The sequence below is a fragment of the Populus euphratica genome, unplaced genomic scaffold, assembly GCF_000495115.2.
Source record: "Populus euphratica unplaced genomic scaffold, PopEup_1.0 scaffold1059.1, whole genome shotgun sequence".
Classification (NCBI taxonomy): domain Eukaryota; kingdom Viridiplantae; phylum Streptophyta; class Magnoliopsida; order Malpighiales; family Salicaceae; genus Populus; species Populus euphratica.
In genome coordinates, this window is record NW_011500911.1 from 1 (window position 1) to 8,758 (window position 8,758).

Genomic DNA, 8,758 nt, shown 5'->3' on the forward strand with positions numbered 1-8,758 from the left:
TAAGAAAATTATTCTACAGGTGAACGAGTAGTCGAGACAACTCTTTTTCAACGATCAACTTGTAACCAAGGAAAATGCTGGATGAATTGGATTTCCACACACCAAAAAAAAAAAAAACCTAGATCTAGGATTATTACACAATATGAAAGTGAAAACAATGGGGAAAAAACAAAGGGAAGGATGTCATCGCCTTCGAACACATCAAGGTCAATAGCTTATGGAAAAATCTTTTGGAAAAAACAGGGAAAATGAGAAGGAGACTTGAGGGAAAACCAGTTACTAGTTTCATTACGTACCTATTTATACATCATATGAAATCTTAAATATTATAAAATAAATTTCTTAAATTATTCAAACTCTAAAAACACTTAAAAACAAGTCAATAATAAGAATATGTAAAATCCAAAAAAATAATAATAATAATTGGACCTTTGTTATTTTATTATTTATAAAACCCTTAGTTATTTTTTATAGTATTGATACAACCATATTATTCGATAGTTTCACCCACATTTAACTAGTGTTTTGCCTGTGTTTTATATATAAAATGCCTTGATATTCTTTGTTGTAGGTTTTGAAGGTACTTTTGGATGAAAGATGCAAAAAGGAGTAAATTTGAGATAATTAGCAGATTTGACCTTCAGTCGATATTTTGTGTAAAGCGTGAGCTCTAAAGGTTGAAATGAAGTGATTCCAGTGGAATTAAAAAGCTAACATTCATACCTTTCTGGACATTTAAGGCAAGAAAATAAAATAAGAAAGAGCATGGAAATCGTAGCTTTCAAAGTTAAATCTCGCAATCTGCTAGTGTTGACCTTCAGTTATTCTGACTTGAATATTTGGAGCTATAGAAGCCAATTGATGCAAACTCAATTTTTTTGGATTCCTAACTTAAAGTTGTATAAACTCTCAAATTTTTAGAATACAAAGATGTCCTATGAGGGAGATATGGTTTTTTAAAAATGACAACTGAATTATACCAACAAATAGGTTTCATGAAGAAATGAGTTCAAATTATGTTCTGAAGCATCTAAACTGATATCCAAGTGTTTATTTCAGTAATTTAGCTCCTCTAAGTCAAAGATTGAAGATTTCATGCAAGGTTATTTCTTCTTTTTTAGAAAAATAGTTATTGAAGCATTTAAATGTAAACTGTCTACTTAAGGGAGGACTATTTTGTAAAATAGAGACTAGGGTTTTCTAGGATATAAAAAGAAAGAGAAAAGAGAAGGAGGGTAGCCAGCCAAGAAGAGAAAAATGCCCCCTCCTCTAATAGACTCGAAAATATGTATTCTTTCTTCTTTTTGATTAGTTGTTCAACAGACATGCAAGGCTAAACACCTTTTTTTAGTTGTAAGGATACAGAAACTTTCGGATTTTAAGAACTGTGAGATTTATTTTACCTTTTCATTTCAGTTTATATAATGAATATGTTTGTTCTCCTATGCTTATTTTTTCTTTGATTATTTATTTTAATTGTTAGATACTCTAAGTTATTATTATAGACAATCTATTGCTAAGTTTGATATCAAAATCGGAGTTGTGGTATATGAACTTGTGAAGCAACTGAGTTTAATAATTGTGGAGGATCTACGTTATTAAGCTGAAGGAGAACATTCAATCAATTCAAACATAGACTGCGGATAGTTATGTTTTTTCGATCAATCAACTTATCTAGTTCTTAAAGCTGCTATTGAATTAAATTATTAGTGCGGACACTATGGTTGTTTGATGGTTAGGGTTAGTTATACGGCATATCCATTAACTAACCAATGTTAAAAAGAGATAAATATTTAGAATATAAATTGATGTTTCGTTTTCAATGTGTGCTTGAGACCAAGATTTATTCTTTTGATAATTTTCTAATTTTATTTAATTTTGCTTGATAGTTTTCTAATTTCTTTTGCTTTAGCCTAGATAACGTCCAAAACCCCCTCCAAGTTGCATATCATCTAGCATAAAAATCTGACGTGAATTTTCCTCGAGGGATCGACCTCTTACTTGCTCTATATTATCTTGTATATTGTGTTTTAAATTAGGATAATTAATTTATGCGACTGTGACATCGCAACAATTATCTTTGACTCCTTTAGAGAAAATGATTCTACCTTTTGACCAGCTATAATACTATTAAAAAGAAATTTGCAATCAAAAGGTAGAATAAATTCTTTATTTGTGCCTATATCTTTAATATTTATCTTATTTATATTAAAAAGTATCTCTTTGAAATAAAAGCATTTATAAGAACTATAACGCTAATATAATCATATAGGAGTTGAATTAAAATTATGTATATGTATTGTATATATTGATAGTTTTACTCAACTTTTGTTTCTACATAATATTTTATTATTATTTTCAATTTATAAAATTAAATTAACTTTTTGATAAAACTTTAATTGATACCCAATTGCTTGTGCCAAAACACTAATTTAGTAAAGAACATGTAAAATATCATGTATTACCTAAACACTCTAAATGAACTAAAGTCTTTACAGTGTTTTACCGTTAGGAGTAACAGTAAACATCTTAATATATTTTTATATGAATTTTAATATCTATATTGTTTCAGTATCTAAATATCTAATAGGCTAAATGCATGCTGCGAAGAGGGAATGTCTTCAATGGACAGGGGTTCTGACATTTTCCTCTTAGAGCAGGGTATCTTTTGATTAAGCACTGATAAGAGATGGCACATTTTCTGAATTATGAAGCAGGTTCTAGTTTTTACTGATATTTGAGAACTGACAAGGGGCGTTTTGAGCATGTAACAACATGAATAGGAAAAAGAGAAAACGGGCAGATGTCAACAGACCACAAACAAGCAAATGATGCTAGAACCCCCGAGCCATTAGCAACACACCTACAGCAAGCATATCATCCTCATCCTTGTTCCATTGGCCAGCCGCTCCATATTACATTTGAGGGCAGCTGCATTAGCAGATTTCTTAACATCAATTCACTGCTATGAGTGCTATCAGCTGGTCAAAACGTAGAGCCTGATGAATGCGAGCAGGCTAGCAAATGCAAAGCCGAAGAACACAGTTAAATCCAATTGAGTTTAACTGTGTAGGTTGTTGAAGGAAAATGGGCACATGGCTCTCTGATGCCAGTCGATTAAGGATACCGTGCTGGAGATCAAGATAAATCCACTTCTCAAATGATGACCGAACAGAGAATCTTTACGGCATCTCATCACTTGCTCTGATCAATTCAATTTGGTCAGTGCTTGAGCCTGACAAGAAAAGAAATTGCATTTCCTGCTGAAAGTTAAAAGATTTTATTCTGTGATCAGAATTCGAAGTATAGATGCATGAAAATCCATCTCTACCGAGTAGCTGTTCGGTGATACAATTGTTCATATGTTCTCTTGACATCTTTATGGGTGGAGCCTTTCTTAGGGGTTTCATTAGCTGTGTTAGAAGGAACTACAAGGCTAGGTCTTATCCACCTTCTGGTCATCAGCCTGGATGAAAGAAAGTGTTATAAAACGGGCACTGAGAGATTCCACGGCAATATGGTATTGTCATACAATAAGAAAGCACATCAATGGTTCAGACATGGTGAGCGAACTATTGTCATACAATAAGAAAGCACCGAGCAGAGACCACATCAATGGTTCAGACATGGTGAGCGAAAGAAGATGAAACTCTACAGAAAAAAGTAAATTGCAGACCTCAACACGTAAAGAAGTGCAAACAAAGCAAAGAGGGCTCAATTCTACCGAATGTTGTTGAATTCAGATTAGCAATTCCACAAAACAAGCCGAAATCAAATCCTTGCCAAACTCTCCCCAATGGGAGACCACAACAGCCGGATTTATTTATTTCTTTACAATAAAGCAGCGGAATGTTGGATGCCCATAAGTCCAACAATTTAGAAGCGAGCAACAGTAGGCTTGTAGTCAAACACAATGACTTTCTCCAGAGCAGGCAAGAAGATGCCGCCAAAATCAACATGAGCTGGATGACCTATGTACTCTGCAATGCCCTCTTTACTCTCAAAGGTAGACTGAAAGATATGGGTGAAACCTTGATGCATGTTCTCAATGCTCACGTCTGTGCCCCTATTATATCATGTTGAACGATAACAAGTGTTAGATATTTCCTGGCAGAACCATCAAAGTGTTTCAGTGATCAAGAAACTAATTGATCACAGTAAACTCCAATATTTTTCATATCAAATTAATACCAACAACACAAACATCAACAACCTGGTCATTTAATAACAAGTACCTATCCTGATTAATACTTGTTCATCATCATCAAGCTTCGTATATGTGATTGGTGAATGATAATACCTGGAGCTCCGTTCAAAATTTGATGAAAAACATCTAGGCAACTTATAATATTCATTGAAATTCCTATCTAAATGCCAAGAAGACAACAGTCAATTAGGCTAGATGTAATATTAATATATACCCTTCTAAACAGCAAGGGATTTTGTTGTTCTGTTCCCTCTACCAAATGCAAAAAGAAAGAGAGATTACGCAGTAGAATATTGTTAATTACCAAATGCAAAAAGAAAAGAGAGATTATGCAGCAGAATATTGTTAATTACCATTCGAAAGCTTTCATGGGTTCGATGAGATTGACAAGATTAGCATAACCCTTGATGAGTTTCTCAATTTCATCAGATGGGATTCCTTCCTTGAATTTTGCCAGCAATACGTGCTTCACTACTCCCTTTGCTTCTTCCATGACAGCAGTATCTCTCTATCTCTCTCTCTCGCTGGCTCTCTGTTTTTGTTTCTTCGAGATTTCTACCGACAATTAAAGGAGGAATCGGGCTTCTTGAAAACCAAGCTGGACGCCTTTTCGACATTTTTCTTCCATTGCATAAGTATCATCGAACACCTAGGCGGATTGAATTAATTTGTTTTTAATATAAAAAAATATTTAGACTTTATAAATAAATCTTTTTAAAAAAATTATAAATTAACAATATATTACTTATCAAATAATATTTTAAAAAAATATCTAGATATTAATTCATCAAATAACATTTTTATTTAATAATAAAAATATGGATTAACATGTAAAATTCACAAAAATAATTCTAAAAAAATAAATTAAAAATCTCAATCTCCAATTAACTTAATTTAAAAGAAAAAAATCATTCAATTTAAAAAAAAATAGACTTAAATGAATTCAAATTAATTAATTAAACTTATAATTTAGATCACATAAATAATCAGATTTAATATTTTTTTTATTTTAAAAATTATTTTTCATTTAATTACATAAAAATAGAATGCATATGATTTTATTATATGAAATATTTTAATAAACAAGTTAAACCATGTTACTAAACATAGATATAATATATAAAATGCTATTTTTTTAATAAATTAGGTTTTTAACTTTTTCATTTGATTTTTTTTTTCTCAATTTAATCAACATTTGACAATGTTAGCTCTCCATCCATCCATCCATTTGTAACTGAGAATTGAAACATTTCGTCAAAATGTACATGCTGGTTAAGTGTTTTTATCCCTACTTCTTTTTCCTTTTTTTTAATTTATTTCTCTAATAATTAAAAATTGTAGGTTAAATTAGACCGGTTGAGAACAGCCGTCTTTACAAGGAAAAAAAAAAAAAGATTATCCTTTCATATGATGCATAAAAATGACAAAAATTGGAGTCATTAACGATGAGTAAAATATCAATTTGGCCCAAAGTTTTTTTTTTTTTTTTTGCAATCATGAAGAAAATTGATTAAAAAAATGATGATAGGAAACTTACTTTGTGCTACAGAGAGCATAATATGGAACATCGCTTGTGGCATGTATATACAAACTTTACAAAACGTTGTTGTCTGCACCGAAGCCTCCATGGTCAAAGCATAATATGGAATGATGTATGCAACAAAGGAGGTTAGACTTAAAATTAATATTTTTTTATTTTATTAAATCCTTTTTGTTTTTGTATTTTAAAAATATTTTTAAAAATTTATTTTTTATTTTCTTCAAATTAATATTTTTTATATTTTTAAATCATTTTAATGGACTAATATCAAAAATAATTTTTAAAAATAAAAAAATATTATTTTAATATATCTATAAGTAAAACACTTTAAAAAATAATCACAACTATACTTTCAAACACGCTTGAGAAAAAATCATGTTTCAAAAACACTTATCCTTGGGCTATTAGGACAGTATAATTAATGTTTTTGGTGTTGTTTTTTAAAATATTTTTTATTTAAAAAATATTTTTTTAATTTTTTTATAAAATTATTTTTAATATTAATACATCAAATAATTCAAAATTATTAAAAAATTAATTTAAAACAAAAATAATTTAAGAATTTAATAGTCTTATACAAGCATGCAAGATCACACAAAATCTTATATTTAAAATTTTAATTTGGTTTCTTAAATGATCCCGTATCCCAAACTACGTTTGTGTGATCCAGTTTGAAATTAGTAAAGGATTTAGATTATACAATTGTTGAGTAAATTTATAAGTTATGAAGTTAATTTAGGATGATATTTTTTTATTAAAAAAATATTATTGGTTTCAAAGAAACATATAACTATATTTTCTCGATTCGTTGTATCTAAGTCCCTTGACTATATCTATGTTTTTTCATGTACAACCGAATGCTCTATTTTATTATAATAGATGGATTTTGTTTTTTATTCTTGGTTTGAATTGGGTTTAGCCAGATTAATCAAATCATAAATTTACTTGTCAAATTACTCAAGTTTGATAAAATTTATTTTGATTAATTTAATTTGTTCGAAGATCTCGCATCTAATATTATAGTTATTGTAGGGTTTGATTTAGAAAAGGATTTGAGTCACTGGATTATAAGGTCAATTTTTAGGTCATCAAAACAACCTAATTCAATTATATTTTATTTTTATGGAAATAATATCATTTTATTTAAAAAAACAAATCTTTGGTTTTGATTAGGTAAGGTTTTGACCGAGTTTATCAGGTTACATGTCAACCCACCAGTCATCCAAGCATAGCTTGGTCATGTCAATGCCAATTTAAATTAATACCCGACTTGATAAAGCTTCAAGTTACAAATATACAGAGTTAACTTATTGGGCGAACCAAGTTTACTAATTGTTTCCAATGTAAAGGGTTAATTCATTTTCTTTTATTGTATAAATTATAACTTGAGATATTTGATCTCGAACGATAGGTTGAATATCAAGATAATTGTTCAATGAAAATAATGAAAAAGATTATCATTTCCCAAAAATATTTCAACTGAAACATTATGAAGTTTTAGATTTAGAATAGTTTACATATCAACGCTACATTATCGATTGAATAATTTTTTTTTGGAGAATGTAACAAAAAATATTCAAGTCATAGACAATTATTTAGGTTTGTTATTAAATCTAATCTAGAAAATCAATCATAAAGCCTCTATATTCGACTTCTTGCTTAATTTAAGTTTAAAATTAAAATGTGTGATAGTTGGCTTAATATAACCCATTTAACTTGACCTACTAATGACAATTCGTCTAATCAGTTAAAAACAAATATGAGAATGAAATTGAGACGGAAAAAACTTCATAACCCAACTTCTTGCCTAACCCGGGTTTAAAATTAAATCATGTGGGAGTTTCTCCAAGACCTAGTTGACTTAGCAAACAAAGGCAACCCAGTCAACTAATAAAAAAATTATGAGAATGAAATTGAGAAAAAAAAATGAGATGAAATTAAGAGGAAAAAAAACCTCTCAACTTTACTCCTTGTATAATCCAAATTTAAAATTAAATCACATGAAAATTATCCTGAGATGATTCAATTAAGTTGGTCAGTTCAAAGTCAACCCAAATGATTATTCAAAAAAGTGTAAGGATGAAATTGAGAAAAGAAAACAACAAGATTAAAAGAAACAAAAAAGAGAGATGAAAAAAAAAGGGATGAATTAAAAATAAAAAATAAAAGAAAGAAAAAAGAAAGAGAGCTTCAATGCTCATATGAATGATGAATCTGTATTAACTTTCCCTGTGTTTTTAGTATAATAAGGTAATAATGTTTGTTTTACCCTTGTATTTGTAGCAAGAGTCGATTTTTTTTGTGTTTCATTTTTTTAATCAATTTCTCCCATAATTGAAAAAAATATTATCATTTAAAATTTCACTCTCACATAAAATAAAATAAAAATACATTAGTATATAACAATTTGTATTCAGGTTAGGAATATACTAGTTGGAATCTCATGTATTCTTGCTAAAGCAAACTATAGGAAAATACTAGTTATTTATCACACTAACTGAAGGTTGTAAATTTTTTTTCCAATAAATTACCGAGTATGCATATTACTTTGATGTGCTTTTTTACATGAAAAAATTCAAAGAGTAAATTGAAAAGCCTATTCAAGCATTTAATTAAATAAATTGATAATCATATATATAAATAAAGGAAAAACATTGTTAACAATAAATAAAAGAAAAATTAAACAAAAAATAAAAAAGAATGTAGATTAAGATATTCAATCACACAAAATGAGACATCATTTGATTGTGTTTATTGAACTTCTTTATTTAAATCAATAAAAGATAAATCTACACCCTAAAAAACTTATGACCTAAAAAATAAACACAAATGAAACTAAATGAATAAATTCATACCCTAAAAAAAATATTACATAAGGATGAACACATTAGAAATATTATTTAAAAATGAATATTCCTTTTATTCTAAGAAATAAAGTTCATTTGTATAAAAAAAGAAGAAAATGAATTAGAATAATATTGATTAGTACTTAAAAGTGTATTTTTATCATG

At 28.7% G+C, this 8,758-nt stretch overlaps 1 pseudogene; it reads right to left on the minus strand.

Moving 5' to 3' along the window:
- Positions 1-3,689: 3,689 nt before the first annotated feature.
- Positions 3,690-6,988, minus strand: LOC105116798 (probable protein Pop3; annotated as a pseudogene).
- Between the last annotated feature and the right edge of the window lie 1,770 nt (positions 6,989-8,758).